This window comes from Octopus bimaculoides, chromosome 2, assembly GCF_001194135.2.
Source record: "Octopus bimaculoides isolate UCB-OBI-ISO-001 chromosome 2, ASM119413v2, whole genome shotgun sequence".
Taxonomy (NCBI): domain Eukaryota; kingdom Metazoa; phylum Mollusca; class Cephalopoda; order Octopoda; family Octopodidae; genus Octopus; species Octopus bimaculoides.
In genome coordinates, this window is record NC_068982.1 from 96334751 (window position 1) to 96355799 (window position 21049).

The 21049-nt window shown below is 34.3% G+C and overlaps 1 protein-coding gene across 3 annotated transcripts in view; it reads left to right on the forward strand.

Annotated features, from left to right (window-relative positions):
- Window positions 1-21049, forward strand: part of LOC106869103 (mitogen-activated protein kinase kinase kinase 2) — a 273451-nt gene that overhangs the window by 32547 nt on the left and 219855 nt on the right. For 2 of the 3 annotated variants that reach the window (XM_052978489.1, XM_052978488.1), the window contains exon 2: window positions 17106-17176. The gene's annotated coding sequence lies outside the window, so the exon portion shown is untranslated. Of the gene's footprint in view, window positions 1-10446; window positions 10545-17105; window positions 17177-21049 lie in introns of those variants that run through there. The other variant, XM_052978490.1, reaches the window with a different exon arrangement.

The following is a 21049-nucleotide window of genomic DNA, read 5'->3' on the forward strand; positions in this document are numbered from 1 at the left end:
ATAAACCTAATCTTGCTCTTTACGCTTCTCAAATTTTTCTGTGATACACGATCCCTTTTGACTTTTTTTTTTGCCATCTTTTCTCACGATCCCTTTCATTAAAATTTTATTTCTCTCTTTTTTTATTTTTCTAGTTTCAAAAAGAAAAACTCTACATTGTATTTTGTCCCCTCTGTGTTCGGCCCTGTGTGGCTAATAAAGAAACTTATCTATCTATCTATCTATCGTCAACACTTAGCATCTGTTTTCCATGCTGGCTTGGGTTGGATGGCTTGGTAGGAACTGGCAAAGCCAAGGGTCTCACCAGGTCCTATAGTCTGTTTTGGCTTGGTTTCTACAGCTGGATGCCTTTCCTAAGGCCAACCACAAAGATAGATAGATAGCTTTATATGTATGTACATATTGTGTTTGTGTACCCTTGTCTGGACATCACACGATGGCTTTAAATGTGCACATGTGGTTGTTTGTTTCCAGTTTTCCATAGAAAACATGGCTGGTTATGGGAAAATATTACCTTGCTTGGAAAAAGTGATGGTTGACAACAGGAAGGGCATCAGGCCATTGAAAATCTGCTTTAACAAATTCTGTCTGACCTGTGTACGACTGGAAAAGTGAATGTTAAATGATGATGAATGATAATGATAGCCACAGGACCACAGATTTCAAGGGATGGAGCAGTTAATTATTGACTTTTGTAAAATGAAGAACAAAAATAAACGTTGGTGGGAGCTCAGTGTGTAAAGGAGTAAAACTAAATAATGGTGATGGAAATATTAAGAGTGGTTGCAGTGGTTATGACAATGAAGTGATGGTAACTTGAAATTTAATGAAGAGTATTTAAGTTCCTTCTTTTGCCACAAGTATTTATTTTACTCTCATGTGTATTTTATTACATGAGTGATGAAAGATTGACCAGGCTCTTATTTCATTTTGTATAAATTAAACTAAAACTCTACTATTCTGTCTAGTATACATTCTCCCAACTATACACCCAGTAATCTAATTCTAAAATTGTATCAGTTGTTGTTGTTTTTCTTTATAAGTTAGTCAAATAACTAACTTGTTAAATGTCCTTTTACCAGTGTATTTGATACAGGTGATGTTCAGTTTGAGTGTCATTTGTCAGTTGGTGTATGCAGGGAGAAATGTAAGCACAGTGGAATATCTAGAACAGTAGTTCTCAACCTTTTGATTATTGTTTTATTGTTGTGAACCCTCATACCTATTTGACATTTAAAACCTAGTTTTGTAGATAGTTCTTTCAAGATTCCACCTTTGTTTTTCACTCCCTTATGTAGGTTGAACTATGTAAAACATTAGAAAATGAAACATAGTTGTTTCTTGCAACAAATACATCAAAATCAAAAATTTTCATGGACACTTAAAATGCTACTGTGGATCTCCAATTTACTAATATGCTAGTGTGGACCACCAAAAATCTTATATGGACACCTAGGAGTCATACAGACCCTGGTTGGGAACCACTGGTCTAGAGTGTTGCAGATCTTGAGAAGAAAGATTAGGAAAAGTATTGAGGTATAGGATTTGGGGTTGGGTGTAAACATGAGGGTGTTCGGAAGTGGAGATATGGATGTGTTGGGTGGACCATTGTAGTAGTGATAAAAAAAGGCAGGAAAATGTAATGACTCCGTAAGGGTTTTTGTAATTAATGCCAAAATGTTTGCTAAACTTTTTTTTCTACTCAACTATTTTGTAACTTAACATTTTCTATGTAGTGTACCATATTGAAGTGTTTCTTTTTTAGTTATGATAGAGCCACTGCAATTTTGGAGCAATAATTTTACAAGAAATCTGTTTTATATTAAAGCTTTGTTAAAATATGCCATGAGTGTTGATGTCCTGTGAACTTTCTTTTGTGTTGGTGGAAAGAAGTTTTATTTTACCAGACAAACAAACTTTGTATATGCATGCTGTGTCATGTTGCACAAATGTTTTGTCCCTTAATTAAAATGACATAAGAGTAATGACAAAGATATTTGATACAAACCTGAAAAGTTTCAGAAATTCACAATAACTGAGAGGTTACATTTGTCCTGGTGGCATTAAGAATTATCTGAGGGATAGCAAGAAAGAAAAAGAAAAGAAAGGAAAATAACTAAAAGTCAAAAAGATTTAGAAAAGAACTAGGTTAGTAAACATAAAAGACTGCCTGCTTGTAGGCTAGATGTAAAATCTAACCAAACACGAAGAGGTTTCATGCCAAAGCGGCAAGATACTGTCATACACACATTACAGACATGAAAGCTGTGAAATGTTATAAAAGATGTGGCTTCATTGAATGTAGAGTTACTTTAGGGCTTCTCAAGAAAGAACAGATATGTAGATATGTGTGGTCAAACAGAAATGATAGTATGTCTTGTTGAGACTGATTTAACAGATCTATAATCAATCTTCCAATTGTGACCAACCTGTCTTATTGTATATCTAGGATTTCATTATCTAATGTGTCCTTCCCATTTTAACATAGTAGTTATAGGGGAAGGGGTTAGCTGCTGTTTTTAGCAATTCAAGCAGCCACATTGAAGCTTCCACATTGGCTTAACATAATATAATGCACTATACATTTAGTGAATGAACACAGGTAAAAGTAACCTTTTCGTCTTCCTGTATAAGTCATCTTCTCTAGTGTTAGTAATTTGAGCAATCACATTGAAGCTTCTGCATATATTATGTCACTATATGTAGCTAACTGTAAGTATATCCTGAGCTATCAGAGTATATGATTTTTATTAGTATTTCCAATGTTTTACTTTATCCTTTCTGAGTTGAGAAATAATATCCAGTTGACACTATAACCACATCCTATGAAATTGACAAAATTCTGCTTATGCTGGAAATCTTTGTTATTTTCTTCGCAGCCCTGTTTGATACTAACATTGGAAGTCAATTTGACATTCTGGGTGCATATTATTGTACTTTCTATCATTCCACTGGCACTAGAGTGGTTGTCCTATGTAGAATGACCCATTGTAGATGGGTAACCTGTGATGTGACTCGTTCCAATTTTGACATGGTTTCTACATCTGGATACTCTTATCTTATTTCTTTACTGTCCACAAGGGGTTACACACAGAGGGGACAAACAAGGACAGACAAACGGATTAAGTCGATTATATCGACCCCAGTGAGTAACTGTTACTTATTTAATCGACCCCGAAAGGGATGAAAGGCAAAGTCGAATTTGGTGGAATTTGAACTCAGAACGTGAAGACAGACGAAATACCGCTAGGCATTTTGCCCGGCGTACTGATGTTTCTGCCAGTTCGCCACCTTTTACCAACCACTTTAGGGAGTTTACAGGGTGCATTTTATCAAGCTGCTGACTCTAGAAAAGTTGACTCCTGCAGTAGGATTAGAAACCCCTTTCTACTGTCTGCCCATTCTTATTTGGAATTACTGCCTTCTTCTTTACCACGGTCAACTTTTTTACTGTGTATATTGTTATTTTTGGTAGGTTCCTTAGTTTCTTACTGCTGAATATGTTCCTGTCACCAAACCACTTTACAATAGGGATTGGTTGTATTTTATCATGGTTCCAATTTAGAGAGTTACTCCAGGACTTTTACAGTTTACTGGGCAGCCATTTCAATCCGAGATAGATGGGCATGTTCCTTCTGATATGGAGGTATAGAGTGTCTTGATGGTACTAGGTAGAGGGTTAGGAAATTTAACTTCCAAGCTTTTTATCCTGGAGGAATTCTTAGATATGAATATTCTTACTTAAGAAATATTTTTATTGACAACTGTTTCAAAACTTCTTAGAAATAGCAAAAGGATGTAGATGTGTCATTTTCTCATCAATCTTGTACTTCTTTTATTGTTGTGATCTTTGTTTAGCCATAAGGTCATCTCTGACTATAGTTCTATAATCAAACACTCTAGCTGTTACTATCCCATTTTTTGTACACATACACACTATCTAGAACTGCATTATCCAATATAACTTTCATGTTTGAAGATGATATGATATAATTTGAGGGAGGTTTTGCTCCTATGCCTAATAGGCTGACCCAAAGCATCTAGGTTCCCTTGTTGGTTCATGTGCTTGTTTTGATGATAGTTATGTAGTTTCAGTATGTCAGGTTTTGATTGCCCCCTTTGTACCACCTCACCAGTGGTTGGCATTAGGAAGGGCACCAGCTGTAAAAACTATACCAAAACATACAGTAGAACTTGACGTAGTCTTTTGACTTTCTAGTTCCTGTCAAACCATCCAACCCATGTCAACGTGGAAGGAAGATGTTAAATGATGATGATCATGATCATGATCATCATTACCCTAATATTTGTTTCTTCATGCTGACATGGGTTAGATGCATCCACAGCACAGCCTATTTCCAGGAAGGACACTGAAAACCAGTACTATTATAAGTTATATATATGCACATGCACATACAAACATCACATCTGCTTACACACAGCTCTGTAAACACACAGAGATATAAACAAATTATTATCTTATCGTTATCACTCTTCTCATGCCTGATTGTGTATCTAGTTAGTCATTTATATATAAGTCTCTTCCATTCTTATTATCTAAAAGAGCAATGAAAAGTTTAATACACATACATAAACAGATAAGCAAATAAACCATATTTTACATTCATGTGAAAGTTATTAAAATTCCATTGCTGTCATTATAAAAATGAAAATTAGATTTCCTAAATTTTGAATTACTATGATAAAAACTGTTGAAAAATTAATTTTCAATATCATAGTAAATCTCAAAGGATTTATTATTAAAGTTTCTAAGACAACTTTTCCAGCTCTGTGCATTTAAAATAAATCATATACTATTTTACAATCTATGTCTTTTCCCAAGTCAACTTGGATCCTTCTTATCCCATCCTATATGTGACTACATGTAGTTCTATGATGCAAAACTTCTCATTCTAAAGTGTTTCTATGTGATTTAACAAGTTCTAGTGTATCAAACACTGATTTCTTCAAATTCTTGATTGTCTTTAAAATCAATTTGAATACAATATGTTTTGTTAAAAATATGGTTGGAAAAGATTTAAAGAAACTGACATGGAACCAAATAGAATTCTTATCTCTAAAATAAACTGCAAACATGTGTACAATTTCTCCAGTCAGAATATAATATGCTAGGAATGTATGTTGTATGATAGTAAATATCCCCTTGACATAGCTCTTTATATGTAAAATATTTTGAATCTTCTACAGTATACATTTTTCTCAACTTCATTATGTTAAACAGATGCTACCTGAGAAAAAAATAGACTTTTTTTGTTTAATGATGATGATGATTATATATATATATATATATACATACATATGCATGTATGACATTGTTAGAATTTTATAAAATTCAAGTGAATGTGATATAATACTTAAAAAATTTTTTTTTTTTTTTAACATTGGCTCTTGAAGCACATCACACATAGTTCTTTTTATATAGCTGTAAATATCAGTACGTAAGTATTGGGTGAAAACATTTTTTGGATAGCAATAACCTTTGACTTTTTCTATCAAAAAACGGTTTTTCAATCCTTATTTATATGCTCTTATTTATAGCTTTATGTGATGTGCCTTGATATCCAATGTTAACCATAAAAAAACAAATAGACAAACAATGTATACCAGCCACTAAATAACTACTGAAGGTGAAATTTGCTTACTGCTACTGTCTTGATATTTGATGGTAGTTGTTATAAGGAAGGGTATCAATCTGTAAAACACCAAATGTTAGCGTTTTACTGGCAAATATTCAAAATTGCAAACTTGTCCACCACTCCAGTGCATACCAAGAATGAAAATCTGAATGAGGTGTGTGTGTGTGTGTTGGTGTAAATGTCTGCATGATGTAGATTTTGGTATGCAAGTTATTGAGAAAGGATCTAATGTTGTTTTCATGGTTGTAGGGAATGGGTTAAATTCTGAGCATTGTTTACAAGAGTGGTATTCGGTATTCATTAATATCTTGTCATTCTTACTACTAAACAATGTTTTGAAGTTTGGAAGCATTTCTGAAATGATGAATGGCAAAAAAAAAAAAAAAAAAAAGGAAGAATAAAATAGGAGAAAAAGAAAAAATAAGGAAGCACAGAGTGGCAATAAGAAAACAGAATTCTAATCTTAACAAAGACAAACTTACATGACAATATCTGGATCTGATTTGCATCCTTATTTTTTCCTAAACAAATGTCAGAACAAGAATTTAACAGTCTAAGCAATAGAAAGTTTGTTTCTCTCTCTTTGCAATTTTACATCATTTTTCTGTAAAGGCTTGGGTGGGTTAGTTTATGTTGCATCAGTCTGTTTCTTCTTAGAAAGCTTTCGCCAACCTAAACTGAGAAGTTTAATGATTTGAAAGTATTTGAATGATTGACAGTTAGGGTTTGTCACAAAGACCGTCCACACTTTATAATGGTGCATTGTGATACAATTTAAGATTTAAGGTATGTCCTCTGTTCTTAAGACAGTAAGATATTTAGAAGATTCATTATTGACCTGATGCACTGTTCTTAGTTAAAGTAGGTCCACTTTGCATTCATGTTGTACTCATGCAAACTAGTTACATGGAGATAGTCAGTTGAATACTGAAGAGCAAGATCAGGCTGTTCTGATGCCATGCTGCACATTTTATTATGCTTGAGTTGTGTTAAGTTAGAGCATGTTGGATCTATTTTACAATGAAGTAATAGAGAGTATTAGTTTTTTAAGATTGTCTTCCTTTACCTTATTATTACAAATTAGAAACCAAGATTTTCAGTAAGCAGTTATGTAAGGTGAAATAAGGACGCAAATATAGTTATAATACTTCATATTCAAATGGTTAGTTATGATATGCATACATTCTAAGAGAATGTAATAGGCTGAAGTTAATGTCCAAAGACAAATATAGCAATAACTGATATTCCTATCAGTTATTGCCTCATTATCATCTTATATTTCAATTATCTACACAGAAGCTATAGTACTCCTATAAATGTATATTGTTATCTGCAGTTTTCTTTCTGTGTTTTATTTTATGACATAAATCTTGAGATCTTCCAGTGCAACTTCACCAAATATTTTTTCTGTGCCTTATGTGGGTCTTGTATAGTGTGAACCCAGTAACTAGGCTATTTCTTGTTTGAGATTATATATATATATATATATATATATATATATATATATTTTATATATAAATGGCAATTTCTGCCTGTCTGTTATCATCTTGCTGCCCAACCAGGGAACCAATCTTCACTAAACCATGTATAAATGTTGAACTACATCCAGTTCAATTATCGGTTAATTGGATTTCAATAAAAATTGATAATGGACCGACTATGGGGGTTGGGCTATTTATTACATGATAAAATGAGACCTGTGCAAAAGTGTTAAGTTCAGGGAAATGTGGCATAATGAGGGTGGTTGATATCAGGGAAGGGGAGGAGACAGGAAGTGATAGACACACAGGAAATGTGAGAGACAGAGAGAATAACAGACATGAACATTTCCATATATATAAAAGAGAGTTTGTGTGTGTGCACGTGTACATGCATCTTCCTTATGCATTAAAAAACTGAGTTGCTGATTTTGATGTATGCAGTATCAAAAGATTTAGTAATCTTTCAACTACCAAATAAACTTTATTTTCATTTATATATTTGTATTACAAAAGTTTTATATTATAATCTTTTCTATAAGTCAACTATCATAAACATTTTATACCACAACGATAACATCACATTTTCTACATGTTTGTGTACCTTAAAAGACATCCATTTCTCTATATGTTATGAGGAAATATAGTCACTCACTCTCTCACTCACATGCATGTGCACACATATATACAAAAAAGATACATGTATATATATTTATGTATGTGTATATGAAAGATGTGTGTGTGTGTGTGAGGCAGAGAGAGATCGAGTGACTGCCATTTACACATAAATGACAACACACACACCTTCACTCACTCACTCTCTCTCTCTCTTTCTCTCTCTCACATGCACATGTCCATTTCATATACAGGGAGTTGTTTAATGGGGCCTCTGTATTGGGTATTAATAGGTTGTCACATGCTCAATAACAGAACTGATGATGATAGTAGTAATGGTGGTCGTAATAGGTAGCTGAATGTTTTGGTTTGTTGAACTTCATTTTCTTCAATTTCTTCTCCACTTATGACTAAATAATGTATATATGGATACAATAAGAAATAAAGTAGAACTTGTATTTTAACTGAAAACTTTCACTTGCATTTTATTCTTCACTCTACAGTCTCAGTATCAGCATATTTACCACTATAGTCTTCCTCTCTGAGCTGTCATGAGTCATTATTATCACCATGTACATAAAACTGATGCTCTGCCGACTGACCTATGCCATCGTTATTATCACTTTGTTTTCACTGCCATTGCCACTAGCAGCATCAGCATTTTTTTATTCATTTATTTTTAGATTGTTACCAACATCTTTTTTAATATTTTTCAGTGTAGAAAATGGTATGCTTATATAAACTACATACAAGAATGGAACACTCCTCTTAAAAAACGTATAACCTTCTGGTTTAAGGAAGTGGCCTTTGGTGATGTCAAATTACCATGATTTATCACAAGCTCTCTAAGATACCAATCCTGTTAAAACTTAAGAACTGTTTCTTTTTAGCCTGGAAAGAAATAGAAAGAAAAGAATAATTTCTAAGGTTTTAAATAAATAATAGAATTTTCAGAGTCTTATAGTTATAAAAAGATAAAATTCTTTCATAATTTTTCTTGTGGGTTTTGTTAACTGTAGAAGGAAGGAGGTAAAAGTGAATAATGGTTTTGTCAGTACTAGATAAGGAGGCAAACATGACTCATTGAGTTCAGAATAAAAGCACTTAGTATAGTTTCTGTGTCTTAGAACAGTTTGATGTAGGAAAGGATGTGTGCCAAGTAACAGATGAACAACATGGACACCACAGATATTTTAAAGGGATTAGCAAGATTTTTCTTTATAACTTAACAACAACTGCTGTTCTGCACATTTTTTGTTTTCTCTATTTCTTGACTGAGTTTAGGCAAGAAACTACCAAGTCTTGGTTGGATATTTGGTAAACGAAGAGAGAACATGAGTTGCTGATAGAGTGGTTGATATGCGATTTTGGTGTTTTTATAACATTGAGATGGAAATTTTATGAGAATTCTGAGAATAATTTAGGGCAGTGGATTGGCAGAATTAGAGTAGTGTCAGACAAAATACCTGTGATATTTAATTGCATTTCTTTAAATACTGAGTTCAGATCCCTCTGCAGTCAATTTTACCTTTCATTTTTCTGGTGTCAATAGAATACAAGTCCACTTATGGTGAGTGGGAGTAGACATATATCTTAATAAGGCATCTTAGACATGAATGAAGTTATTAAAGAAAACTCTTATTTATTTTTCTCTTTTTATAGTTACTCAGGGGAGGGTCTCTACAAGCCCTTTCTACATCAGAGATATTAAAACACTTGATGGCCACTTTAAGCAGCTGTTAGTCAAAGTCTGCAGGAAATATATGAGCGGGAATGGAATTACCTTGAGTGGTATTTCTGAGGGAAAAGGATTGGCTTTCAGTGTTCACTGTGTGTTCTGGTAGGTGTGATACAGTTGTGACAATGAAGTTTGAATAGAGTAGAGCTGTATCACATTGTCATAAATACTGTAGGAGCAGTACTGTCTCATACATTGTCCTTGAATACCATGAGAGTAAAGATATATCTCATTGTCCTTGAATACCAACAGAGTAGAGTTCCACCACAACTTTCTGAATAATGTCAACTAGAGTTATATCTTCTTGCTCTGAATACTATAAGAGAAGAGCTATATCCTTGTAACAGCCAACTTATTTATGTTTGTCTTGTATGTCTGAAAGGTTGGTTGGAAAACAAGGATAGACAGGAATTAGTGTTCCTGTTTTGTTTGCTATAACGAAGAGAATGTTGTTGCCCCTCACTATTGAATTACAATGAAAGTTGATACAGTACTTTACTGTTGATATGTTATGCATTTGTTCTAATTACCAAGCTATTGATTATCATTATTCAGACACTTTGACCATCTTGTTACCATATATATGTTAAAACAGTTCAGTTAATTTTGAAAATAATGAAGAGTTTAATAAAATAACTTTGCTATTTTTAAAATGGTGTTTGAAGCAAAGTAACATGAAATCTTAATGGAGTGTTTTTAATCTAGCTCACTTTAAACGAAAAAAATTGTACTATAGAATCAACAAGGGGTGGGCTTAAGTGGATTGGTATTAAAAAGGTTAAAGTAATACTATAGTTAGTCAAATATATTTTGCTAACCTAACCTGAAAGTTTTGTAAACTTTCCAGATCCAAATCATCAGTTAGTTGTTTACTGTTGACTTTTTTTCACTTATTTAGGTCCATGTGGTCTCTTGACTTGTCACAAATAGCTGCCAAATTTCTCCCAAATCATGTGCCACTGTTTCAATAAAGAAAGGACTCATTGGATAATGTAGTCTTAGATACAATATGCCTCAAGAAAAGTTGAAAGCTTGCATGATCAGGATTGTTCTGGGGTAAGGGGCACATGCAAATTATATTATTCTATTTTTAGTATTCTCCATCAATTTACTTATCTATAGTAGCTTCATAATTGAGATAATTCACTACTGAGAAGTTATTGTGCTTTCTACATTGCTGTATTATACAAACCCAGGGTTGTAAATCATTGTAAAGGCACACTGAAGGAGTAACCAAAAAGGCGAAAATGACAAAACTATTTGAGCTGTTTTGCTTACTCTTGCCCTCTGTTGTGACATTTCAAATACTGAAAACACTTCAAGGGCGATTGTTCAAATAGTTGTGATAACAAGAATCTCATTGAAAATATTTTCTCTCAGTTTAAAGTCCACAAAGTTAAATACCTATATATTTGGTATGCAGTAGAAATTGTTTCCCTATTATAAAATTTTTGTACATGTGTGTGTATGTTGATGATCTTGAAAAGGAATAAATAGCTTGCATGCACCTCTAATTAGCTAGAAATTAGTTTGATTTTCTTGTTTTTAAATAATATATATATATATATCTTTTGTATACAAATATATATGGGATTGCTATTGTTGAATTTGATGTTCCATGCAGGTTATCTCCAAGCAACAACAATAGTGAAACATGTAGTTATAAATGATATAAGCTTATATTTATCTTAGTTTATCATATATATATATCATGGAATGAACAGGCTTTGGAATGCACATTATAAGGTTATTACCCAGATGATGATATATGTATTTATAACTTTTTGTATACAATATGTAATGTGTATGTGTGTATTTAAAAATATAATTTTAGCGTGTTTGCATTATAATCATACTCTTGTATGTTCTTAAGTTATCTCTTCTCATTTTACACAATGTAGAAAATCAAGTGCAACTCTGTAGTCTGTCTGTTAATCTTAGAATCTACTTGTCACTTGTGTATGATTGTTGCATCTTGGAAGAATCATTTTGACAACAGTCTACAATGACATGCACTTGCAAACTTACTTTTTCATCTCATTTTACAATTAATTGTATCAAAGTCTCTAAACTACTTATACAAACACGCACACACACACACACACACACACACACTACTTGATCTTAAAAAGTAGGGCGATGGAGTTTGGTTGCAATGGCAATGAAAGGACTTTGACAAACTTAGTTGATTGATAGATTGATTGATTGGCCAAATGGTTAACTAAGCAATCGTTTAAAAATTAACTGATTGACTAATGATAATAAAAGAAGTGAAACCAAATCAGTGTGTGTGTGTGATATTTATTGGCATAGTGACCTTCCTAAGATACAACAAAATAAAGAAATAGTGTTTTATCGGAATGTTTAAGATCCAACAAGACATGATTGTGAGGTACATACATTGGGGTTGAAGTGATTCAATTTTCATTAGCAGTTGAACTCTCCATCGCTTCATCAACGGCCACTTTTTCTTACAGATAAAGTTATTATTGTTGATAATCCTCAGTCAGTTAATTTTCTAATAGGCTTTATTGTTTAATCTCTGATCAACCACAATCAAGCAGACCTACTATCAAAGACATTCTCATGGTGACTATCTGATCTTTTTAATTTTCTTCTTATTAGATTTGTATTTTCTTCCTTTTTTCTTTTTAGTTATATTGTGTAATTTAAGGGGCATTTTGCTCTTATTTTCAACTGATCAATCTTATACTGGTCATTGTTTAGTCCTAGCTCAGCCCTGATTGTTCAGGCCTAATGATCCCACTTTCATGCCAGGCAGGAATTTCAACCATGTTTCGTGGTCTGCTACCACAACAGCTCCTTTATAGGATCCAGTTAGCTCAAGACATCATCAGGAGGAACCACGTCTGGTTTCGGCCCCTACTCCTCTACCGTTTTGACGTGGCGGGGCCACCCCCTTTCGGAGGTGTCTTCAGCTCTGGTGTTGGGTGCATGTCTTCTTTCACTATTTGTGACTGTTCTAATTCAACTGTGGAATGTCCCTCGCTATAGTTATTTTCCAGGAGGTTCTGGCCACACGTCTTACGGTTCATCAACCCGCGTTGTTGAATTACTTTCTTCCGACATACCTTCCCTTGGTGGATTAGGATCCAGTTAGCTGAAGACATCATCAGGAGGAACCACGTCCGGTTTCGGCCCCTACTCCTCTACCGTTTTGACGTGGCGGGCCCCCACTTTCGGATGTGTCTTCAGCTCTGGTGTTGGGTGCATGTCTTCTTTCTTCTATTCCCTGGCCTCTTGTCTTCTTTCTTCTATTCCCTGGCCTCTTACATCTAGGATTGCATTATCCAGTGTTTTTTTCCCAATTTGAAACTGTGAGGTGTAATTTAAAGATTTGGCTGCTATTCCTAGCAGTTCAAGCAACTGCACATTGGCTTTCTTGACTCAGTCTTCTGCTGGTTTTAAAAAATAGGCAAAACTGGTCTTTGGACATCTCAGCATTCTTTTTAAAAATATGTTGCTGCCACCTTTTTATGTTTTCTGATTAATTTTTTTATGCATCCGGACAGCATTTGTATACAAGCATTATTCTTAATTTGTTTCATTGCATCTTGGAAATATCAGAACCTCTTGTTTACTTCACATACCATATATATATATATTGTGTGTGTGTGTGTGTGTGTGTGTGTGTGTGTGTGTTGGTTGACACAAAAACTGGTTACATCACTGATATTTTTTCTATGTCAAGTGCAGCTGTCATAGATAAACAGACAACTACACTAAATCATCCACACTTTCTTCTCTACCCACCCTCCCTCTCTTACATAGTTCTTTCATCCCTATTTCAATATGACCCTTCTCTGCATAACAAGTATCTACATACCCATTTCTCCTTTCCTCCCTGTTGCCTCCTTTATTGGAAAAATAAAGCCATGCTGTATATCTTTTAATGTATTTGTCTGCCTGGTGCCAGAGAGCCTTTTTTTTTTTTGGTCTTTAAGTAGCACATACCATGATTCATTTTGTGCTTATTGAATACGATTTTTTTTTTTTTTTCCAACGATTTTATTTTCATTGTACTTTTATTTAAAATGCACATTGAACTCCACTACACAGCTAAGTGGAGTTCTGTGTGACTTTCGTACGTGCAGTGTTTTGTTTTGGATTTGAGTATTCTGATACCCTTCTACAGGCTACCTTAAAGACAAGTGGCTGGAGATTTTAATGGGCATGTTGGGTGGCAATCCGGTATCTTCACAGGTGTACACGGGGGCCATGGTATTAGTTCCCGAAATGATGAGGGAACTAGGCTACTGGAGTTCTCTGATGCATGTAACCTTTTAATCTGCAACACTAACTTCAGGAAGCCAGACAGCTACCTGATAACCTATCAATCAGATGACTCTGTTTGCCAGATTGATTTCATCCTCACCAGACAGCGGGACGCAGGGTTGCTCTTAGATATAAAGACCCTCCTGAGTGAAGAATGTACCCCCAGCATAGGCTAGTCATTAGTGACTTTAGGCTCGAGGCCAGAAGGATACCAAAAAGCATGCCAGTGGCACATCAAAAGCACCAACCGATTGTGGCCTTTGTCAGCCTCCACTGGCCCCTGTGCTAGTGGCACGTAAAAAGCACCCACTACACTCTCGGAGTGGTTGGCATTAGGAAGGGCATCCAGCTGTAGAAACACTGCCAGATCAGACTGGAGCCTGGTGCAGCCTCCTGGCTTCCTAGACCCCAGTTGAACTATCCAACCCATGCTAGCATGGAAAATGGACGATAAACGTTGATGATGATATCTTATTGAAAGTAGTCTATGTAAGATGTGTGCAGTGTCTACTAGTGTTATTTGTTATATGTAATATATAAGTTTTGGAGTTTATTATTATCATCATAATGATAATAGGTGACAGTGTCAGAAGAATGGTGGAGAAAATGCCATGCTGCATTATTGAGTTATATCCCTTTGTTCTGAGTTAAATCCTGTTTGGATGAGCTTTGTCTTACGTCTGTCTGAAGTTTATAAAATCAATTTGGTGTAATGTTTGTTTAAGATGGAAAACAATAAGTTGAGGCAAAATACTGAATATACAAGCTATCAGCTGTAGTGTGCAAGAAGACTGCATTGGTACAGATATATGATGCATATGAAAGATGATGGTTGAGTGTAAGAGTACTTTGCCAGTCAAATGGTACGAACCAGTCAAAGCAGTAGTGAAGTTTGATCTAAGAGGAGACAACAACAGGTTGCAACAAATGGTGAAGCATTGGAGAAGACCCATACAACCCATACAAACATGGAAAAATACGGAAAATTATGATGATGATGAGTCAAGTACTAAGCTCTGTATCATTAACAATACTCTCTTTCAAAATATGTGACCTTGTAATCCTGTTAAAAATGATTTTTGTTTTCTCTGTGATTTGATGTAAGAAATTATGGAGTGGCAGAAATGGTAAAGAATTTAAATCCCCAATGTGATCATCATCATCATCATCATCATCATCTGTTTTTCCAAATATGCATGGGTTTGGTGAGTCTTCTCCTGCACAGCATTTCACCACATGCTGTTATTGTTTGTTATCTTCTTTGTGAAGTTCAGCCTCTTGTTATCAGCCTTTACCACATATGTCTTCTGAAGGTTCCTAACATTAACATAACTTGGCACTTTACTCAACTGTCATTCTCCATACTCATCACATGTCCATACCAGTTATGTCTTCTCTCTTGTACAGAACATCTAATTTCTCTTATACCTTTATTCTCTCAACTCATTTTAGCTCCTTTATTCGTACCTGCCATCATTGTATTTAGAGAAGCATTCTAGCTTCATTTCTTTCCAATCTTTGCACATCCTTGGTGCCCATGTTTTGCTACGAAGTAGTATCCCAGTTCAAAGACATACATGTGAGAATTAAATCCCCGATATACAGTTCCTCTTGAAATCACTTGTTTCTGTAACGGAAAATTTATTCCATAAAAATGCTTTACAGCATATTATAGAATCTCTAACATAAAGATTTAATATTTTGTTCTTTCTTCGAAGTCTTTAACCCTTTTGATACCAACCTGGCTGAAACTGCCTCTGGCTCTGTAGTACAAATGTCTTGTTTTCAAAAGTTCTGAATTAAAATCTTCCGCCAAACCTTGGTCACAATTTGTTCCCTAACGCTAGCTTAATGATAACTAAGTTATTTTACTAAATTCTTTGTTATATTTAAAATTAATTGAAAGAAACACAGAGCATCTCAACAGAAATATGGTAACAAAAGAGTTAATTCAAGGTGTGTTTGTTTCATGTTTTCCTTTGGTCAGCACTTTAACACTTTGGCATTTAAACTGGCCATATCCAACTTGGATATTCTACCTGTTTTATGTTCAAACTGTCCTAAATTGACATCTCACACTTACCCTACAATATAATTCTAAAAATAAACAATCACATCATCAAAATCTTGACACTACAAGGTAATGCATGATTAATTCAAAACAATATGAATAATTAAACATTACAGTTGACAGAGTAAAAAACTTTTGATGCCAAGTTTTTGGAGAGCTTACAAATTAAGTCTTCTTCATTAACCCTTTAGCATTTAAACTGGCCATATCAGGCCCAAATATTCTACCTGTTTTATGTTCAAATTGGCCAGATCTGGTATCTTGCACCTACCCTACAATGTAATTCTGAAAATAAAGTCACACTATCAAAATTCCAAAGCTATGAAATATTGTATGATTAATTCAAAACAATGTGAATACATAAGCGTTGCATTTGGCAAATTAATCTGAACACTAAAAGGTTAAAAAAGACACTTTTATAAATGTTTTTTCCAAGATCATACATTGTACAGCAGCAACCAAATCTCTCACAAGTTACTCTTTACTTATCTTTAAAATGTAGAGACGCAATGACCCAGTGGTTAGGGCAGCGGACTCGCGGTTATAGGATCGCGGTTTCAATTCCCAGACCGGGCGTTGTGAGTGTTTATTGAGCGAAAACATCTAAAGCTCCACGAGGCTTCAACAGGGGATGGTGGCGAACCCTACTGTACTCTTTCACCACCACTTTCTCTCACTCTTACTTCCTGTTTCTGTTGTACCTGTAATTCTACGGGTCAGCCTTGTCACACTGTGTCATGCTGAATACCCCCGAGAACTACGTTAAAGGTACACGTGTCTGTGGAGTGCTCAGCCACTTGCACGTTAATTTCATGAGCAGGCTGGTTCCGTTGATTAGATCAACTGGAACCCTCGACGTCGGAAGCGACGGAGTGCCAACATACATACATCTTTAAAACATGTGATCATCGGCTTGCTTTACCAAAGCTGACCTATGGCTAAGCAACAGCAAAATATTGTTCATTGTGATACTGTTTTTGTAGTAGCACTATAATAATATTAAATGTGTAGTATTTAAACAAATATTTTAAGTACATATATGGTTATGAACTAATTAACTTTAAAAAAATTTGTTCTCTGAAACCGGCTTCTCTGTTTTTAATATTTTCTTTATGTGAACAGAAAAATATTTTCATATATATTCAAGAAGGAAAACTCAATTTTTTTTGTCTGTTCACTTCATAAAACTTATTGTTTTTATATTTTAACATGCTTTTAAAAATATGTTTCCCTATATTGTTTCTTTTCAGACTTTCTGGACTAATTGATTTTTACTTTACCCATTTTTATTACATTTATTAAAGGATTAAATTATTTTCAGGTAAGTGTTCGATTATTTTCCATTTTTGTGTAAAATGTGATAATTAGTTTTCCATCTATTAACTTCATCTTTAGGAACAAACTTTTTCACAATAATCTATACTATCAGTAGAAGGTGGGAGTTTTAATTCACATGGCTATTGTATATAACTTACGAAGTGGGAAATTTTACAATACAAATACACACTTTGCTGATTGATTAAGCATACACACAACTAATTTGACTCTAATACATGAAGGCTGAGATATTCATTAATTTTTTATTTACACATACTTGTAGTATCCTTAAAGGATTATTGTAGTGAGGATGAATTTTATACTCTCATATCTGTAAAATTCTCTCTCTCTCTCTTTCCTTCTCTCACACACACTGAAATGCATATGCTCTGTCTCTTGTGAGGCTCTTTGCTAAATGGAAACTGAAAGAAGTTTGTCATGTGTGTATATATGTATTTGTGCAAATGTTCACATTCTACTTGTGACGTGAATGCTTGTGGTTGGGCTGCAATTGGTTATGGTTATTGACATTTCCTGTCAACGAATTATTCACTAGTTTTGCAAGATCAAATTCCTCTGGAATATAAGAATCCCTTACTTCACAAGCTGGTGAGGTTTGGTGACAGGAAGAACCTTCAGCCATAAAAGTCCTGTCTCAAATAAATGTTCCATTTAAGCCATGCCAGCATGGAAAAACAGACATTAAATGTGCAAATAATATTTTAATCAGTTTAATCTCCAGTTGCCATAAGATATCTTAGTCTTGATCCAAACGAGTAATATTTATTTCTAAACTAAATCTAAGAACATTCTTCTTCACTAGGCCATAGACACATGTACACTTCTAAAGCAAGACCAAATAATGTTTTTATCCACTTGGCCATTGTTGCAGTGATGTGGGTCAATGTTTTAGTAGATAAGAATGTTATTACCCTTGGTTTAGAAATAAAGGTTCCTTGTTTTGAACCAGTCAGGGATTATGTAAACAATCATGAATAAGACGCCTAATGACAATCAGATACTAAACCAACAGAAATGCAATGTGGATGTAAATATAAAAAAAAGAAAGAAAAATGAAATTATTGGTCTGGAAAATGATTCTTTATTAACGACTTATTTCAGGTTTTTAAACATTTAATAAGAATAATGTGAGGCATGAAAAATGAATACAAGTGTGGAATTGTAATTCACATACTTGTGGGGGTGTTTATTCTTAGATCAATCATTTGTGGAATTTTTATACCCAAACCTGTGGGTTTTCTATACACAAAACAAAATGGTTTTAACGTACGCAGTTGTGGGAATTTAATATGTAAATTTTTAATTTTTAATATGCACACAAATTAAGTTGTGTCTATTCATCTCTAGATTATTTCATTTTTATACACTGTGATATTGTTGCTTTTCTTTCTTTTCTTTTTTTTTTTTTTTTTTTTTTTTTGAGCCTTGGTGTAGCAGCTGGGAATTTTAATTCACATGGCTATTGTATTTATAACTTACAAACGGATATTTTTCAATACACACTTTGCTGATTGATTAAACATACACACAGGCACTTGACTCTAATTCATGAAAGCTGGGATATTCAGTTTTCTTTTTTACTTATAATTGTAGTACCCTTAAAGCCTTACTCTGACAGCGGTGGGGGGGGGGTGCTTCCACAAGTCTGTGAAATTCACTCATAGACTCTGACACTACATGTTCACTCAGATACATATGCTTTCTCTCTCTATCATATCCACATATACATATGAACATTTTATGCTGCAGACATTGTGGGATCGTAATACATTAACTGCAGAACTTTAAAGTTTCCATAGGCATTATTAATTCAGTAGCAAGGAGATGTTAAGTGGTTGTGATTATGTTCTTATGTTTAATTAATAGAACAAGGAGTAAACACAACAATTTGAATGTTTCAGTAGTAACCTGATAACCCTCAACTCAAATCCCAGTTGCTGAATTGTCACATTTTAATATTTCTGTATCTTTTCTGGATCAAATGTAACACTTTTCACAGGTGGATGTAATTTCTCTTAATTTTGTCTTGAACGTTGATCACTTGTTTAAGCCAATTTTTTTAATATTTAAAGTATCTAAAGAAAGGCAATTGAATAAGTTATTTTATTAATATTTCCACAACCTCTGAAATATGGATTTTAGTTTTTCTTGTTGTGGTCATTAAAATATAGAATGTATAGTCCCAGCATTTAAAATACTGGTTTCTTTATAGAAAATCATAGACAGACTGCATGTTGTGGTCAAGGGTTATTATAAAGCTTTCATTAAGGTGAGTATCTGCAGTCCCAAATAGCAGCAAGTCCTGGACAACTATGATTGTAGCAAAGTTTCAATCCCTAGTTGAACTATTTCTCTTAACTTGTTCTGGGGCTCTTTTGTTCTGGTTGAGAAGTTAACAGTTTTCATTCCTAATATCTTCATCACATTCTTTGCTATTATTTATTATAGGATAAATTTATAGATTTCAATTAGCACAGCACTTGTAAATTTAAACTTTATTAGAATACAATTAAAATACATCTTTTAGCTTTTACTTGTTTCAGTCATTAGACTGCAGCCATGATGGAGCACTATCTTGAAGGCCTTTAGTCAAACGGATCGACTCCCCTCCCAGTGTGTTTTTTTTTCTTTGAAGCCTGGCATTTGTTTATCAGTCTCTTTTGCTGGACCACTGGGTTATGGGAATGTAAACACACCAACACTAGTTGTCAAGCAGTGGTGGGGGACAAAGACACATACACATAGATGCACACACACACACATGATGGCTTCTTTTAGCTTCCATCTACCAAATCCACTCACAGGGCTATGGTAGCAGACACTTGCTCACGGTGCCATGCTACACAGTCATGCCTGCACTTATGTGTGTAAATTAAACTTAAGTACAGTGTGCCATTGCAAAAACTGCCTTTTTATAAGTAAATTTTCTGTGGACAAGAAAAAGGATCAACTGGATCAGTTTCAATCCTTTATTGGGATTTCTTCAGTAATTGAGTACCTTTTCATCACTGTCCAATGGAAATCTAATCTTAATAGACATTTATTAAAGGTTTCATTTAATGAGAAAAATCAATCTGCATAAATAAAGCATTTTAAGGTGGTTCAGTTAATAAATTACTGATGTGTCAGCAGTATTTAGTTATTCTGCTATAATGTACTAGAATAAATCTATAGATTTCAGCCAAAACCGCTTGTATAAATTAAACATCATTAAATATACCAAACACTTTTTTCGTAGGCACAGGAGTGGTTGTGTAGTAAGTTGCTTGTAAGTCCCAGGTTCAGTCCCATTGTGTGGCACCTTGGACAAGTGTCTTCTACTATAGCCTCTAGCTGACCAAAGCCTAGTCAGTGGATTTGGTAGATGGAAACTGAAAGAAGCCTGTCATATATATATATATATATTTGTGTGTGTGTGTGTATATGTTTGTCCCCCCACCATTGCTTGACAACCGATGCCGGTGTGTTTATGTCCCCATAGCTTAGCAGTTCGACCAAAGAGCCGATAGAATAAGTACTAGGTTTACAAAAAATAAGTCTTGGGGTCAATTTGTTTGACTAAAGGTGGTGCTCCAGCATGGCCGCAGTCAAATGACTGAAACAAGTAAAAGAGAGTAAAAAGAGTATGATGGGTTGGCTGAAATTTGTAGATTTATTCTGTAGCATATAAGCAGAACACTACTAATGTGTCAATAATATATTCTTTGGGATATAGTAAAAGTGAAACAGAAGACCCAGTTTTCTGTAACATGAGAGTACTTCTCTCTTTAATAAGGTTTGTATCTATTTGTTTTGTAATGGTTTGGTCTGAAGGAAAATAATGACCTTGACCTTAAAAGCCTCTGAGGCTGGCATG